The sequence below is a fragment of the Palaemon carinicauda genome, chromosome 8, assembly GCF_036898095.1.
Source record: "Palaemon carinicauda isolate YSFRI2023 chromosome 8, ASM3689809v2, whole genome shotgun sequence".
In the NCBI taxonomy this organism is placed as follows: Eukaryota; Metazoa; Arthropoda; class Malacostraca; order Decapoda; family Palaemonidae; genus Palaemon; species Palaemon carinicauda.
Genome location: NC_090732.1, coordinates 67,263,477 through 67,283,476, shown reverse-complemented (window position 1 = coordinate 67,283,476; position 20,000 = coordinate 67,263,477).

Sequence of the window (20,000 nt, the reverse complement as noted above, 5' to 3'; positions counted from 1 at the left end):
ATAATAATAATAATAATAATAATAATAATAATAATAATAATGATGATGATATGGTTGATAGCTATCAAGAAGGGAAAGTATAGTTCTGACTAATTAGGCACTATATACGTCCTCATGTAGTCAGTCTTAATGAAGGGATCTATTTTGCCTGGAAAGATAATGATGCTAACTCGATAGAAGAGTCTTTATTTCCATGTGAATAGTGACCCAATTATTCCGTCACCTTAATAAATCGGCAAAAATTTAATTAAAAGTCAATTAGGTTAGTGTTACACAAAGAACTTCGTGCTAGTAAAGATGTTTAAATCAGGGGAGTCTGAATGCTAAGGCTCCTAGTGAAAGATTGAGAAACACTATATTGATGCTGGCGTACCAGAGAAATTGATGCAGAGATAGGAGACACCTCTTGCGATCTGCTTGAGAGTAATAATTTAATCTATTGTGCATATTCCTCTCCTATGCTCACAATAAAAAATTGCGGTTAATGTCTAGGAGAGGGCCGCATGAAGATATCAGTGATATTCAATTTATTTTTACTAGAATGTGTAGGAATGTATGTAAATAATGGTATACCAGTGAGATAATTTAGTGAAAATCAATAATAGTCGAAATATCGACGATCAAACTCACGCTACTCTTGTCTTCCTCCCAGATTTTTCTAAGTCTGTTGTTATTGTTGACTGTGTCTTGTTTTTGCTCAAATGAGCCCTGTAACCACTATAATCCGCAGACAAACTAGTCCACTATGAAGTCTTACACGTTTGGGCAATAACAGCGCCTATCCACTATGACGCCATACATGTTTGGCCAATCACAGCGCGACAATACAACAGCGCGACAATACATTATCTACCCAGGCATTTCATTTCGTTCTTAGACATGGAGGCCATAGCAAGCATGTCATCTCATGTTGCACAAGAAGTTGAAATTCCATCTTCTTGTCCTGACTGTTTCCTAAGTTACAAAGAATTTGTTCTAACTTATTCGGGGTTATATTGAAAAACTAGTGGATTTGTGCCAGAGACACAACTTAATTTTACAAAATAAAAATTGTCCTGCATGTCAGGGAACCTTCGCAACGGCTTCACGTTTTCCTCAAAGCAGCAGCACATATCAACCAACAGGTTAAGGTAAGCTTCATTAATTTATGGAGTATATTATAATGGTAATAGTATAACGATGTATACAGCAGTACCATCACTTTGGATTTGGTTTGATGGATGTGTTAGGTAGTGTCCTTAAGGGGGGGTCGCAGGGGGAGCGGAGCCCCCCCCCCCCCCCTGGTAGGGGTACAGGGCTATTAGGCTAGGTTAGGTGGGTTTATTAGGTTCGGTGGTGCCCTGAAAATCACTGTGGCCTTAAGGGGGGGTCGCAGGGGTGGCGGAGGCCGCCCCCCCCCCCCGGTAGGCCTAGGTAGGGGTAGAGGCCCCCCAGGGTAGGTTAGTTGGTTGTATTAGGTTCGGTAGTGCCCCGAAAAATCACTTTTCTCAACCTCCCCCCACCCAAAAACCCCGCTTCCCACTGGGGTCCCCCATAATTGTAGTAGTAGGTTTATGCTTACATTTTGTGTGTAAGAGTTAAGTCTTAGTTTCTTTTTTATTAATTTCCTCATGTTTCTATGCACTGTGCAACAATAATCTGGTTGTTTTTGCCGTTTTTCGTCGTTAATACTTGAAAAACGGGTGCGGCCTTCTCCTAGACATTTACCAAAATTGCCTCCTGCCCTTTTTTATCCCCAGGTATGGTCCAAACAAGTTTTGACTGATGATGGTGAAATAATCCTTTTCCAACCCACTTTTTTACTTATACATTATCATGAAACATTGAGTCTTATGCTACAATGGTGATTCTTTTTTTTTAGCATTAAATTTGCATGCCTTCTTAATGCATGATAGATACGATTTATATTATGCCAAATTATTCGTAATAGAAGAAGAAATTATTAAAGGATTTATTCTCAACTCCCTGAAAATGCAAAAATCCAATACGCAACATAAAATATACTGTAGCACTAATTCACTGTACTAATCTTTATGGTTTATATTTAGATTACCTTTTATTATTGTGTACCAATTCCTTTTGTATATATTATGCTTGTATCTTCGCTCTTCCCTCGCACTAAAACGAACATGAAAATTCATGTCTGGTCTTTCCTCTGTAATATTGTCTGTCATGTGAACTTGTTATGTCCTGTTGCCTTGAGATTTTGTATATAAGGAGAGAGTTCTACAATAATATAACTCAGTCGTTTCCAACCTGCCTTTGAGTTCACAACCTTACTCGGCGCCGTCACATTGGTGACCCGGAAGTCGACTCGCTCCCACTGCCTTCCACCCCCAACTCCCTCGCCCCTCCATCGTTGGTACTATGACGGAGACGGACTCTACTACAGCAGTTGGCGCTGCGGCCACCCCATTGAAACACTCACCGTTCGCCACCGCAGAGGCGTTTGCTTGGTTTCAACTCGCAGAAGTCCACTTCCGTATCAGGGGCGTGACTCGCTCTACCACCAAAGCGGATTATGTTCTCGCGGCGATACCCGAGGACACCTTCCCAGAAATATCCGACTGGCTTTGTGAACAAGGAGACACCCCAATAGCGTATGACGCCCTCATAACATACCTTCTGCAGCAGTACTCGCCGTCGCCAGCCGCCCGTATAGCAAAGCTTTTTCAGCTCTCGCAACAACCGTTGGGGGACCAAAGGGCTTCGCTTGCCCTCAGGGATATGACCAGTATCACTCGCCTTCAACCTGCCGCAGACGGCTCTCCTCGTGAGGTGAACCTACTTCGTGCCCTTTGGATACGCCGTTTACCCGAACCTGTACGCGCTGCCATACCCGATGTCGATAGTTTACCCATAAAGGACTTGATGACCAAAGCCGACGCCCTTAAGGACATCCACTTCAAGACCTCCATCAACGCCTCCACCCCTGACGACGAGGATGCCTATTCAACGTCAACCGAAGCTGACATGAATGCCGTAGGACATACACGCCTACCCCGTGACGTGCCGAAGCGGCGACAAAGCCGCCCACCACCCACCAATCGCTCGCGCCCCAACGAACGACTTCTACAGCCACTTACTACCTCCCATCCGCAGTTTTGCTACTACCACTTCAGATTCGGGGCAACCGCGAAGAAATGTGCCAAGGATTGTCAGTGGCCAAAAAACGTGTAAGTAGGCCATCGCTTGTGGCGGTGGCCTCACATGTTTCTAATCTTTTCTTTTTACAGGATGCAGGAACGGGCGTGTGATTCTTGGTAGACACGGGTGCTTGTCGTTCTTTTTTGCCAAGGAAACTCTTCAAGGCACGACGTAGTCTGTCTACATCTGCCGATGTCCGCTTAGTAGCTGCCAACGGATCTGCGATACCCACCTATGGTTACGAGAACCTCACATCATCGTTCGAAAATGGTAAATTCAATTGGAAGTTTCTCGTTGCTGACGTCACAATGCCAATCCTCGGTGCAGATTTCCTCTCTCATTTCCACCTTCTGGTCGATGTCGCCCACCGACGATTGGTCAACGCAGACTCGTACTTGTCGACACCTCTTCAACCCACCCCCTCTAACCTCGCTCTCCACATCAGCGCACCCACGGATGCCTACGCCCACCTCCTCACGTCGTACCCGGAAGTTTTCCGTCCAGAACTTCGCCAAACGCCCACGGTTCCTGCCGAGCACGGTATTTATCACCATATCAAGACGATGGGACCACCAGTCTACCCAAAATTCAGATGTCTGGCACCGGAACGATTGGCAGCCGCCAAACAGACGTTCGCCGAAATGGAGAAAATGGGCCTTTGCCAAAAGGCCTCCAGCCCATGGTCGTCACCCTTACACATCGTTCTGAAGAAAGACGGCTCCCTCCGTCCGTGCGGGGATTACAGGCGCCTGAATATGCAAACAGAACCGGATCACTACCCCCTCCCAAACATTGCCGACGTGACCTCCTACCTGCACAAAGCGAAGGTTTTCTCTACGCTCGACCTCCTGAAGGGGTATTATCAGGTGCCTATGAACCCAGAAGACATCCCCAAGACCGCCATCACCACTCCGTTTGGCACATACACCTTCAATTACTCCTGTTTTGGCCTTCGTAATGCTGGGGCAACGTCGTTTCAACGTCTCATGGATGGCATCTTAGGGGACCTCCCTTTCTGTGTATGTTATGTGGACGACATACTTGTGTTCTCCTCCTCTAAAGAGGAACACCTCCGTCACCTGCGCATCGTGCTCGACCGCCTGCAACAAAACAGCCTTGTAGTCCGGTACGACAAGTGTACCTTTGGCGCCAACGAAGTATCGTTCTTAGGGCACCGCATCACTCCTGAAGGTGTCCACCCCCTCCCTGAGAAGGTAGCAGCCGTTCAGAACTTCCCTGTGCCCTCGACCGTCAAAGCTCTGCAAGAATTCTTGGGCATGATCCACTATTATCACCGTTTTCTGCCAGCCATTGCCACCACTCTTGCTCCCCTCTACGCCTCCCTTAAGGGCAAGCCGAAGGACCTGAAGTGGGGTCCCCTTCAAGAAGCAGCCTTCTGCAATGCCAAGAAGGCCCTATCAACTGCTGCGGCCCTCACTTTTCCTATCCCACACGCCCCTCTCCTTCTCTCCACCGATGCCAGAGACGTTGCTATTGGTGCAGTGCTCGAGCAGGTGGTCAAAGGCTCGCCCCGCCCATTGGCCTTCTTCAGCAGAAAACTGTCTAAGGCGGAATCGGGTTATTCTACCTTTGATCGAGAATTGCTGGCGGTGCACTTGGCTGTCCGTCACTTTCGCCATTTCTTAGAAGGTACGCCCTTCGTCATTCGCACAGACCACATGCCTTTGGTGCAAGCCTTCACTCGTCAGTCTGACGCCTGGTCCGCCCGTCAACACCGACATCTCTCCGCCGTGGGTGAATACAATTGCACCCTCCAATACGTCCCTGGGAAAAGGAATCCCGTTGCCGATGCCCTGTCAAGAAACACGTTGGCTGCCGTTCAACTGGGATTGGATTACAACGCCCTGGCTGAAGCCCAACGACAGGATCCAGAGTATCAAGCTTGTAGGACATCCTGCACGTCCCTCCGTTGGGAAGACTTTCCCCTCGAAGACTCCAACACCACCCTCCACCGTGACGTCAGTACTGGTAGACCGGGATCTTGGATTCCTGCTCCCATGCGCCGACAGGTGTTTGATTTCATTCACGGCCTTTCACATCCCTCGTGCCTTCTACTGCACAGCTGCTGGAGGCAAAGTTCATTTGTCACGGCATTTCTAAGGATGCTAAGGATTGGGTCCGCGCCTGTACTCCTTGCCAAACTTCCAAAGTACATCGACACACGGATTCAGGAGTGGGCACCTTTCCTCAATCTCAGCGTCGTTTCGCACACATTCACGTCGACGTTGTAGGCCCCCTACCCACATCACAAGGACATCGTTACCTGTTTACCGTCATCGACCGCTCCACTCGTTGGCCTGAAGCCATTCCCATGGAAACTGCAACGTCCGCCTCATGTACATCTGCCTTACTCTCTGGATGGATTTCAATATTCGGTATCCCTGAGCATATTACTTCTGACAGGGGAACCACTTTCACCTCTCAATTGTGGACGTCATTAGCGAATCTCCTGGGCATCACCCTACATCAGACAACGGCCTACAACCCCGCTGCCAATGGAATGGTTGAACGTTTTCATCGCACCCTCAAAGCAGCTTTGATGTCCCGCTGCAAGGATTGCAACTGGTTTACTCAGCTTCCCTGGGTCCTCCTTGGACTAAGGACCACTCCTAAAGACGCCCTCGACGTCTCGGCAGCCGAAATGGTGTATGGCAACCCGTTGGTCTTCCCTGCCGAATTTTTTCCTTCTACAACCTCCTCCGACGATCTCCAGCGCATACGTCACGACGTGGGAAAATTTACTCCATGCTGCCAGACTTACAAGCCCCCAGCGAAGCATCACATACCAACGGACTTGCACTCTACAACGCACGTCTTCCTGCGCAACGACACCAGCAAGCCACCACTAACGCCCCCTTACACGGGCCCTTTCCTTGTGATCCGACGCAGTCCGAAAGCATTCCTCCTAAACATTCGGGGCAAAGAAGACTGGGTCTCCATTGATCGTCTAAAACCTGCTTATCTTCTGTCAGATGACCCGCCTACAGTTCGCCTCTCTAGATCAGGGCGCCCTATTTAACATGTACAGTATGTCATTTTTAGGGGGGGAGCCATGTACCAACCGTGTTTCACACAATTGTACATAATTCCTTTTGTATATATTATGCTTGTATCTTCGCTCTTCCCTCGCACTAAAACGAACATGAAAATTCATGTCTGGTCTTTCCTCTGTAATATTGTCTGTCTTGTGAACTTGTTATGTCCTGTTGCCTTGAGATTTTGTATATAAGGAGAGAGTTCTACAATAATATAACTCAGTCGTTTCCAACCTGCCTTTGAGTTCACAACCTTACTCGGCGCCGTCACAATTGCATTTCTTTAACAATTAGGTTACATATTAGTGTTGTCTAATGATATATGGTGAGAATTTTAGTTAGTACTCACAACTATAATTTATATTTTGGCAGAGATTTCACAAAAGAATGGAACTTATTAAGAGAAGCATATTTTTCTGGTTTTCGATTTTTAGTTCAAGATGTGAGAGATATTCGATACCCTGACAAAGTTAGATTAAAATCTGACATGCATGGAAAGTTCATTAATATTCATGTTTACTATTATTACAAGTTCTCTTAGTAAATTACCATATTAAGTAATTTTCCATAGCGAATTCAAAATAATTCATTATTGCATTGTAAAGATTGTTGTAGATGGTATGTGATCGTGAAATTATCTTGAGGATGACAGAACCTATAGTTCATTTCCTTCGATATGATCGCTTATAGAAGTTTGAAACTATTAATAAATACAAGGAAAACTATTCACCAGTTGATATGTGCATTGTCATCAAGCAAATGTCAACTCTGCAACCATTCACATGAACTAATAGGATGAAGAAAAAAAACAATGTAGTTTTTTTCCTGAGCAAACAAGTGACTGTCATGGTTATCCAGGGAACTAATAGAAAACATTTACTAAAAACCTGAACCAACTTAGTCAACCATACAAAGCAAAGAGGGGCATCCACATTTAAACAAAGAAATGCCTATGGATCTGAAAACATAATACTAAGTAAATTACAATGCTCATGCACTACAAAAGATTTGTCAAGTGTTCAAAAGTATTGTTCAAAATCAATCCATAGGATTGCAGAAAAAAATATGACGGGAAGAACCTGGCATATATAGATGAACATGAATTGTTTCATTTTAGAATTGTTTAACACAAATAATACTAGATTTGCTATATTAATCACATAACTATCGTGAAGTCAGATCATAAAAAGAAAAAAAAATAATAATATTTTGAAAACGTTTTCTGCATTAATAAGACATATTTTCTTACCAAACAATGTTAGTTGTTCCACCCACAACAAATTTGCATAAAAATTCTGTAAGAAACAGATCATAGAGTAAAGATTATTGAAGTGTAAACCACAGAGTAACTTCATAAAAGAGTTGTGAAACATTATTGTTTTACATTGGGTGTTCAAACATCCGTAAAATAGAGGCACATATGACGAGAACTACAAATACTATTAGAAGTTTTAGGGTAATATTACCAAATCTCTATAAGAAATATGAGACATATTCACCGAATGACCATTCTTTTATGTCATTTGTGGAAAGTATACCCCAGCTTCAAGTTACGCTAAATAATACTGACGTCAATATTGGATAAATTATATGACGACAGTAAGCAAAGATCTTGGCCTTGCAGACATTTTTTAAACGTGTGTTAAGTTTCTTCACATTAGTAAATGATATAAGTTATCAAGGCTGCATTTAACATGTTTGACACTGATGTTCTGTGAAAGTGTTTCGCAACTTATGGAACACCGAAAGGTACACAACTAAATCATCCTCCTGGCCAAATTCTGCCTAGGGTACGTATGTATTAATATTCTATAAAGAAGATTAAAGGAAATAGTTTTGAAGACACCTTGCTGTAGAAAGGCCTTTTCGTTGATGGTTTTTTGGCTAGAGTAATGTTAGTAAAGAACTATGACTAAGCTATACATTGCCACAAGCTGATATTGGGATCTTCTAAGTGACTGTTTGAAGACTACATGGATATTATGCCAAAAGGTATTGTTTTAATATTTCACAGAAGTATCCTTTTGGATATTTGATGGTTATTCAAATCGTCCATCATCATCTCCTATGTCTGATGTTGCGTGTGACCCTCAGGCCACGAATCATATACATGATCATGTGAAATTCAAGTACAGCAACGTTCGTCAGAACGGCCACAAAGCTAGAGTAGTGAATTATCAGGTGGAGGGCAATGTAAATGGAAGAAAATATATTTTGTTATAGGAAATAAAAGGAAATTTTTAACATCTCGTATTTCGGTATGTATTCTGACACCCTGTTCGAAGGTCTCCCCACCCCCCCACCCCAGAAAAATCTTTAGTTTCAATTTATATTAGTAATGTACTTATCTAAGTTCATTACATCTGCTTCGTTGATACCATATAGTCATTAATCAGTTCTTCACATTATTCATACTTTTCTTCTACAGACTTTGACATGAAATAATTTTGACAATTTCGAAAATAAGGTTGGACCGCAAGGAGAGAGAGAGAGAGAGAGAGAGAGAGAGAGAGAGAGAGAGAGAGAGAGAGAGAGCTTAGCTTATTACTTATTCTATGTTTGGGTTCCCCCAGGTCCCTCAGTGTGAGGCACCCTGTATAGCCACCAGAGAGTTGCTAATGCATCTTCTGGTGTATTTTGCATCTTCCAGTCTTGGATGGTCTGAGATGCATCTTAGGTACTTATCGAGCTTATTCTTAAACACATCTACGGTCACTCCTGATATGTTTCTTAGATGAGCTGGCAGCCCATTAAATAGTCGCTGCATTATCGATGCTGGTGTGTAGTGGAATAATGTCCTGTGCACCTTCCTTAGTTTTCCTGGTATAGTTTTTGGCACTATTAATCTACCTCAGCTTGCTCTTTCTGATATTTTTAGCTCCATGAGGTTGTCAGTAATTCCTTCTATTTGCTTCAATGCTTGTATTATCATATAGCGTTCTCTTCCCCGTTCTAGACTAGTTTTAAAAATTTTAGTCTTTCCCAGTAGTCAAGGCCATTAACTTCTTCTATTCTAGCAGTATAAGAACTTTGTACACTCTCTATTTGTGCAATATCCTTTTGGTAGGGTGGGTACCATATCACATTGCAGTGTTCGAGTGTACTACGTACATAAATTTTGTAAAGCATAATCATGTGTTCAGCTTTTCTTGTTTTAGTGTCTGAATAACATTACTATTTTTGCTTTACATTTAGCCAACAGTGTTGCTATTTGTTCGTTGCATAACATATTCCTATTTAACATTACACCAAGGCCTTTAATTTCTTCCTTGTTTGTGATTGTCTCGTTATTAGGTCTCTTGTATACATATACCATTCCTTCTCCGTTTCCATAATTTATTGATTCGAATTTATTGGAGTTAAATACCATCCTATTTATCTCCGCCCATTCATATATTTTGTTAAGATCTCTTTGTAGTGGGATCCTATCTTCATCACAAGTAATTTCTCTACTTATTGTTGTGTCATCAGCGAAACCTCTCACTACAGTTTTTAACATCACAGTCTATGTCTGAGATCATAATAGCAAACAGCAGTGCAGCTAATACCATACCCTGTGGCACGCCAGATATTACCTGATCTCCATCTGATTTCTCGTCATTTGCAACCACTATCTGTTTTCTGTTTTGTAGGAATTCTTTTAACCATTTTCGTATCTTTCCCACAATATTATGCTTTCTCGTTTTTTTCTCCAATATATTATGGTCTACCTTGTCAAAGGCTTTTGCAAAATTTAGGTAGATCACATCTGTGTCTTTTTCATTTATCATATTTTTGTATATGCTATCATAGTGTGCTATCAGTTGGGTTTGTGTACTTTTTCCGGGCACAAAACCGTGTTGACCTATATTAAACAAAATATTTTTAACCAAATGATTCATTATTTTCATTGTTATTACCAGGGCTGGGGAGTCGGAGTCGGAGTCGAGGAGTTGGAGTTAGAGTCGAGGCCAATTTATGGACCAGAGGAGTCGGAGTCGGAGTCGGTAAAATTCAATCGACTCCGACTCTGAATCCTCAAAAATGGAATTTTTGCGCTGGTCATATATTCTCTTTTGGTATCCTAAGTCACATTTTTTCCAAGTCGCTCAAAAAACGTTTCATACTACCCGCCGTTTTCTTTAACGACCTCTCGAATAAAGGCAGTCACTGGGAAACACATATACCTCCTGCCATCTCTCGTCTATAAGCCAAACCAAAACAATAATATTATACATGCGATCAGCTGTTCTCTCCGGCACGAGTCTCTGGACATTAAAGTTTATTTCATGATTAATTCTTCATTTAATCACCCTTAGTTATTTAAAAGGTAGGAGTTGTTACTGATTCATAGTTTTATGCAGCACGTATATGAATAATCTTAGAATTAAGTCATTATTTATATGTACATATCTCGAAATGACGGGTGTTTTGATTATAGTTTCGTGTAACCTAGGAAAAGCTGAATCCAAGAAATTACGTGAAATGTTTTCAATAAAACAATTACTTAGTAGACTAGTAATGATGAAATGCTATTTTGACTAATAGGCAACATAAAATAAGAAAATTATATAAAAATATTTAATCATTCTTATTTCTTTTTAAATTGGAGTCGGAGTCGGTTCTAAAAAATTATAGGAGTTGGAGTCGGAGTCGGAGTCGGATGTTCAGAGTCCCGACTCCCCAGCCCTGGTTATTACCCTCTCATACACTTTCTTAATATGTGATGTTAGACTAACAGGTCTATAATTGCTTGCCTCTAGACTTGATCCACTTTTGAAAATAGGTGTTATATAAGCTAATTTATGTTTAACATATATCTCGCTCATATCTATACTTTTCTTAGCAGTATTGCAAGCAGCTTGGCGATAGTGTGTGCAGTTTTTTATAACAAAATCGCAGGAACTCCATCTGGTCTGGCTGCCGATCCATTTTTTATTTCACTTATAGCCTTGGCAATATCTGCCTCATTAATATCTATGTCCATTAGATATTCAACATTTTCTTCTCTCATTTCTGTTTCATTATTCGCATTCGCAATTCTTGGCATGAACTCACTCTTATATTTTTCTGCTAATATGTTGCACATTTCCTTTTTTTATTTGTTAACGTCCTTCAATTCTTAGAGGGCCTATTTCTAATCTCCCTTTATTCATCTTTTTTGCATTGGAGTAAAGTACTTAGGGTTGTTTTTTTTTTTTTTTTTTTTGATATCTTGAAGTGTCCTTTATTCATTTTCTTTCGATTGTATAATCTCTTGTTCTGCATTTTCTATCTTACTTTTTATTTCCAACATTTTCCATACATTTTTTTCTTTTGCAAGATTTTTCTTCCACTTTCTAATTTTCTGAAATAAGATCCCTCTGTCTCTTGGTATGCATGTCTGTTGTTTATTGTTTTTTTTTTTTCGGTACATATTTTTCAACAATTTTCTCCAGTATTTTGTACAGTATGTCCGTATTTACCTGTATATCATCACTTACGAATACATTTTTCCATTCTTTGTTCAGTTCTCCATTTATTTCTGACCCTTTTATCTTCTTACTACAAAAATTATATTTTCCATATCCTTCCCAACGTTTTGTGCTTTGATTATCTCTGTGATCACTTGCTTTGGAATGGACTATCAATTCCATGACATTGTGGTCTGAAATTCCCGTGTTATACACTATTATTTCTTTAAGGTAATTCACCTCATTCACAAATACTAAATCTAGGACATTTTCCTTTCTTGTTGGAATGTGGTTTATTGGTTGCATACCATGTTCTAATAGCATATCTTGAAGCTTTTCAAATTGCCTCTTATCTTCTGCGCTACTATTACTCTCTTTTTTATATGCATATATACAACCACTTTCTTCTATCCTTTCTTTCCAATCCACGAAAGGAAAGTTAAAATCTCCGGATAGGAGTATATTCCAATCTTTATGGTTTCTACATATATCATCTATTTTTTCTATTATTATGTCAAATCCTTGGTATTTGGGGGTCTGTAAACTACAATATTCACTAGTTTTTCAAATTCAAACTACCGCAATCAATTCACATTCTGTGTTGCTGTATTTTCCACAGACTTTTCCTTGATTTATGTTTCTTCCATATATTGTAGTTCCCCCTTGATTTCTATTTCTTCTGTCTGTTTGGAAACCCTTTATCTGGTCATCACTGCCAGTCTCTTGGGAATACCATGTTTCACTTAAATCTAATATATCTATTTTTACAATTTGGGTTAGTTCTTCTAAGAACTCTATTTCCCTTTTAGAGTTACTCGTGACTAAACCCTGTGCTTTCATCACTATTATGGTTTGTGTTACATCCCCATTATTTAATATTGTTGGTATAGATTTTCCCATGCTTCCTTCCTGTTCTGATATGATGTTTTTTCTTCATTTCCAGGAATTCTTCCATTGAAAAATCCAACTTTTCTATTATATTTGTTCTTTCGCCTTCATATTTATTTTTGTGTGTTTACCTGCAATTATCCCCGTATCTGCACCAACCCCTGGCATTATAGATGCATTCTTTGTAGTTGGGCTCTAATTGTGCATATTTGGGTTTAAAGGCATCATATCTTGGGGCCTTTTGAGCATAGCCCGGTATATGCTCGGCTTGTTTTTTTTATTCTTTTTTTTTGTTACATTTTTGCTTCCATTTTTTTTTCTGTTTGCTGAGTTTTCTTTCATTCATGATTGCAGGATGCATATATCGAAATTTTTTTGGAATTTGCGTCCTTTTCTTTCTTTCAGGTTTTTGTATATTTTTGGATGGAGATCTCTACATTCGTCTGCATATCCGTTTAAATACGTACATTTACCATATTTTCATAATTATAGCATATCTTTGGATGTTTGTAGTAGCATCTTTCGCCAAATCTGCAATTCCCTCTTTTCAGTGAATTGCAGTCTATATCTTTCTTTTCTTTTTTTTCTTGTTCTTACTCTTCCCTAAAAGTATGTAGGTCTGAGTAGAGTCTCTTGGGTCTATTATTTGTTTCCATAGGATATTCTATTTCTACGTAAGTATGTTGTTGCATGGCATCATATGTTGTATCAATTATTTCCTCTGCATCCTTACACATATCCTGTTAATTTTTCTCTTCTTCTTCTTCTTCTTCTTCTTCTTCTTCTTCTTCTTCTTCTTCTTCTTCTTCTTCTTCTTCTTCTTCTTCAACTAATTGCAGATTCAGTCTCGACTTAATTATATTTTCTATCCAGACTAAGCATGTTGAGCAGAATACCTCTGTGTCTTTAGTACTTACTTTTTGTTGCACTTCAGCACAATTAAGATGTGCTGGAAAGTGGCATACATCGCATTTCCTTAATAATTGTTGCGGGTTAAAAATACTGTACCATATCTTACATGTATTGCACCATTTTGGCATTCTTTTTCCCAACGCATCAATCAGCTCATTCACCATATTGGACTTTTTATTATTCTTGAATAGAATTTGCTGATGGATATAAACTTTCACTATAAGTCTCTTTATCACCTGGATCTTCTTTGAAATTTCTTCTATTATTTTGATGATGTTTTCTGCAGACTTGCTCCAGTTTGCTGGTTCATATTTTTTCAATAAGTTTGAGAATATTTTTCCGTCACACTGGTTGGAGTTACTAGCGACCTCTGTTACCAGTTGATCTAGTACTTGTTGGCCAACTCATGGAAATTACTCTTGCTCCTGCTGATTGCAGCAAAATCCCTCCAAGCCTTGTTGGTGTTAGAGGCTGCCATCTGGTTCACATTTTTCGTATTTCACAAGATAACTATCCTATGCCTACGTTTTATCCCACTCTTCCGACCTCAAACTAATCACTGACTATTCACGAGCTTGTATCTATATTGCACTTAATAGGCTTTTGTTATTCAAGTTAAATCATCTGATTTTCTCGGATCACAAAATGGGACTCACTAGCATACAGTAACACTCACTCAGAGAGAGAGAGAGAGAGAGAGAGAGAGAGAGAGAGAGAGAGAGAGAGAGAGAGAGAGTCTTATGGTTTTATTTTCCAAGAACCCTTTATGAATTATATTTAAGTGTTTAATTTTTTATGAAAATATTTTACAGAAATATATCATCAGTATATTTCTGTTCCACAACATCTGCCCATAAATTTTCCGTGTCTCTTGCGAGAATCTTTCCTATCGTTTATCCTTCAGGAAAAGGGCCTCTTTTTTTATTTTCCTGAACTACTATCATCTAATCATTTGCTATTTTTATCACAGACTTTTGCAGCTTTTTAGTGAATATCTCCAACTTACCATTTCCCGCAACAAACCTTACTACCTTACAATGCCTTTCCTCTCTACTTAACTTTGGATTCAATTCATTTACTACGGTGGTTTCATTTCATTGTTAAATTATAAAGAAGGTCAAATGCATATCTTTCTCATGTATATATATATATATATATATATATATATATATATATATATATATATATATATATATATATATATATTTTATATATGTATATATATATATATATATATATATATATATATATATATATATATATATATATATATATAATTCTATATATGTATATATATATATATATATATATATATATATATATATATATATATATATATGTATGTATGTATGAATGTGAGTGTGGACTAGCAATTTATGTATATTCCTGAGCTCCTTAACTCACCTGCTTTATATTACATAATCTGATACACGAGAGAAAACCTCTGAGCTCTGAGAATAGTACACAACTCCCAGACAATAATATATATGAACAATTAATTCACTCTAGAACCTTTCATTTTATTCCAGCAATGCATACGATGCATGTGCACATGGTTTGTGCATGTTCTCACAATGTCCGGTTGCCAACTTGGCCATATGTAGGTAGGGTACTATCGTTGCTCGACGAGACAATGCTCAAAGCTAACTCCGCCCACCTCCTCTCACAATACTAGAAAAAAAGTTCTAGTGGAGAACCTTCCTGCAACTTCCGACCGCGTGGAAAGATAATGTAATGCCCAGTGCGTGTGTCATATAGCATACCTTTTGATAAGTTTACATAAAAATTTAGTTCTTTAAAATAATGTAAATTTACGTATACAGAACTGAATGAAAACACATCTAAAGGAATGGCGACATTCTTATGTAATTTATATACATTTACTCAATCCTACATGAGTAGAACTCACCTTATAAACTGGCTAGAAATCTTTTAAGTGCACGAATGAAATACATGAATATAATATTCTATTCTCTTGTAGAACAGCTTCGTAAGTGTGCATATACACATAAACACACACACACACACACATACACACACATATATATATATATATATATATATATATATATATATATATATATATATATATATATATATATATATATATCTATATATATATATGTATATATATATATATATATATATATATATATATATATATATACATATATATATATATATATATATATATATATATATATATATACATATATATATAAATACATAAATATATATATAAATACATAAATATATATATATATATATATATATATATATATATATATATATATATATATATAGACATATATATATATATATATATATATATATATATATATATATATATATATATATATATATATATATATATATACAAACATATATACATATATATATATATATATATATATATATATATATATATATATATATATATATATATATATATATATATATATATATATATATATATATATATATATATGAATATATATATATATATATATATATATATATATATATATATATATATATATATATATATATATATATATATATATATATATATCTATCCAAGCTACAACCCTAGTTGGAAAAGGAAGATGCTATAAGCCCAAGGGCTCCAACAGGGAAAAATAGCCCAGTGAGGAAAGGAAATAAGGAAATAAATAAATGAAGAGAACAAATTAACAATAAATCATTCTAAAACAAGTAACAACGTCAAAACAGACATGTCATATATAAACTATTAACAACATCAAAAACAAATATGTCATAAATAAACTATAAAAAGACTCATGTCCGCCTGGTCAACAAAAAAGCATTTGCTCCAACTTTGAACTTTTGAAGTTCTACTGATTCAACCACCCGATTAGGAAGATCATTCCACAACTTGGTCACAGCTGGAATAAAACTTCTAGAGTACTGCGTAGTATTGAGCCTCGTGATGGAGAAGGCCTGGCTATTAGAATTAACTGCCTGCCTAGTATTACGAACAGGATAGAATTGTCCAGGGAGATCTGAATGCAAAGGATGGTCAGAGTTATGAAAAATCTTATGCAACATGCATAATGAACTAATTGAACGATGGTGCCAGAGATCAATATCTAGATCAGGAATAAGAAATTTAATAGACCGTAAGTTTCTGTCCAACAAATTAAGATGAGAATCAGCAGCTGAAGACCACACAGGAGAACAATACTCAAAACAAGGTAGAATGAAAGAATTAAAAAACTTCTTCAGAATAGATTGATCACCGAAAATCTTGAAAGACTTTCTCAATAAGCCTATTTTTTGTGCAATTGAAGAAGACACAGACCTTATATGTTTCTCAAAAGTAAATTTACTGTCGAGAATCACACCTAAAATTTTGAAAGAGTCATACATATTTAAAGAAACATTATCAATACTGAGATCCGGATGTTGAGGAACCACCGTCCTTGACCTACTTACAATCATACTTTCAGTTTTGTTAGGATTCAACTTCATACCCCATAATTTACACCATGTACTAATTCTAGCTAAATCTCTATTAAGGGATTCACCAACCCTAGCTCTATATTCAGGGGATGGAATTGATGCAAAGAGAGTAGCATCATCTGCATATGCAACAAGCTTGTTTTCTAGGCCAAACCACATGTTATGTGTATATAGTATGAAAAATAATGGGCCAAGAACACTACCCTGTGGAACACCGGATATCACATTCCTATAATCACTATGGTGCCCATCAACTACAACTCGTTGAGATATATTACTTAAAAAATCAATGATAATGCTAAGAAGCGACCCACCCACTCCCAACTGTTTCAGTTTGAAAACAAGGGCCTCATGATTAACACGGTCAAAGGCAGCACTAAAATCAATGCCAATCATACGAACTTCCCGACCACAATCAAGGGATTTCTGTACAGCATTGGAGATTGTAAGAAGGGCATCACATGCTCCAAGGCCTTTACGAAAACTAAATTGCAAACTAGGGAATATATGATTACCTTCAGCAAACCTATTAAGACGTTTTGCCAGAAGACGTTCACAAACTTTAGATAATATAGGAGTTATGGAAATTGGGCGGTAATCAGTGGGACTTGAGCTACCACAAACACATTTACATAGAGGAGAAACATTACCAATTCTCCAGCTAGTGCTAAAAGCTCCTCTTCTTGCTAACTTGCGCAAAATAACAGATAACTTTGGAGCTAAGAAATCTGCTGTCTATAAAAAACAAAGGAAAAATACCATTATATATATATATATATATATATATATATATATATATATATATATATATATATATATATATATATATATATATATATATATATTTATATATATATATTATATATTATATATATATATATATATATATATATATATATATATATATATATATATATATATATATATATAGATAGTAAGATAGATACTTATAACGACAACGAATGAAGCCGTGTATAGTCCATTTCAAGACAAAGGCCTCAAACCTATCCTTATTCATCCATGCCTGTGAGCTGGCCATTTCATAACCACGCTTACCATCACATATTAGTAACTCTAAGAGACTTCAGTTTGATCGCTCATGGTAAACCCTTTCATTAGGTTACGGTATCATGGTGATACACAAACCCTTTCACCAGGCCAAGGTATCATGGTGATACACAAACATTTTCTCCCGGATAACTTGCCACTTAGAAAGGATATATATATGTGTATATATACATATATATATAGATATATATATATATATATATATATATATATATATATATATATATATATATATATATGTATATATATATATATATATATATATATATATATATATATATATATATATATATATATATATATATACATACATATATATATATATATATATATATATATATATATATATATATATATATATATATATATATATATCGATAGATATATATATATATATATGTATATATATATATATATATATATATATATATATATATATATATATATCATATAAATATATATATATATATATATATATATATATATATATATATATATATATATATATATATATATATATATATATATATATATATTATAAGTATATATACATATATACTTTATATATATACTGTATATATATATATATATATATATATATATATATATATATATATATATATATATATATATATATATATATATATATATATTACTATCCAAGCTACAACCCTAGTTGGAAAAGCAAGATGCTATAAGCCCAGGGGCTCCAACAGGGAAAAATAGCCCAGTGAGGAAAGGAAATAAGGAAATAAATAAATGAAAAGAACAAATTAACAATATATCATTCTAAAATAAGAAACAACGTCAAAACAGACATGTCACATAATAAACTATCAACAACATCAAAAACAAATATGTCATAAATAAACTATAAAAAGACTATGTCCGCCTGGTCAACAAAAAAGCATTTGCTCCAACTTTGAACTTTTGAAGTTCTACTGATTCAACCACCCGATTAGGAAGATCATTCCACAACTTGGTCACAGCTGGAATAAAACTTCTAGAGTACTGCGTAGTAATGAGCCTCGTGATGGAGAAAGCCTGGCTATTAGAATTAACTGCCTGCCTAGTATTACGAACAGGATAGAATTGTCCAGGGAGATCTGAATGTAAAGGATGGTCAGAGTTGTGAAAAATCTTATGCAACATGCATAATGAACTAATTGAACGACGGTGCCAGAGATTAATATCTAGATCAGGAATAAGAAATTTAATAGACCGTAAGTTTCTGTCCAACAAATTAAGATGAGAATCAGCAGCTGAAGACCACACAGGAGAACAATACTCAAAACAAGGTAGAATGAAAGAATTAAAACACTTCTTCAGAATAGATTGATCACCGAAAATCTTGAAAGACTTTCTCAATAAGCCTATTTTTTGTGAAATTGAAGAAGACACAGACCTTATATGTTTCTCAAAAGTAAATTTACTGTCGAGAATCACACCTAAAATTTTGAAAGAGTCATACATATTTAAAGAAACATTATCAATACTGAGATCCGGATGTTGAGGAACCACCGTCCTTGACCTACTTACAATCATACTTTGAGTTTTGTTAGGATTCAACTTCATACCCCATAATTTGCACCATGCATTAATTCTAGCTAAATTTCTATTAAGGGATTCACCAACCCTAGATCTACATTCAGGGGATGGAATTGATGCAAAGAGAATAGCATCATCTGCATATGCAACATGCTTGTTTTCTAGGCCAAACCACATGTCATGTGTATATAGTATAAAAAGTAATGGGCCAAGAACACTACCCTGTGGAACACCGGATATCACAATCCTATAATCACTATGGTGCCCATCAACAACAACTCTTTGAGATCTATTACTTAAAAAATCAATAATAATGCTAAGAAACGACCCACCCACTCCCAACTGTTTCAGTTTGAAAACAAGGGCCTCATGATTAACACGGTCAAAGGCAGCACTAAAATCAAGGCCAATCATACGAGCTTCCCGACCACAATCAAGGGATTTCTGTACAGCATTGGAGATTGTA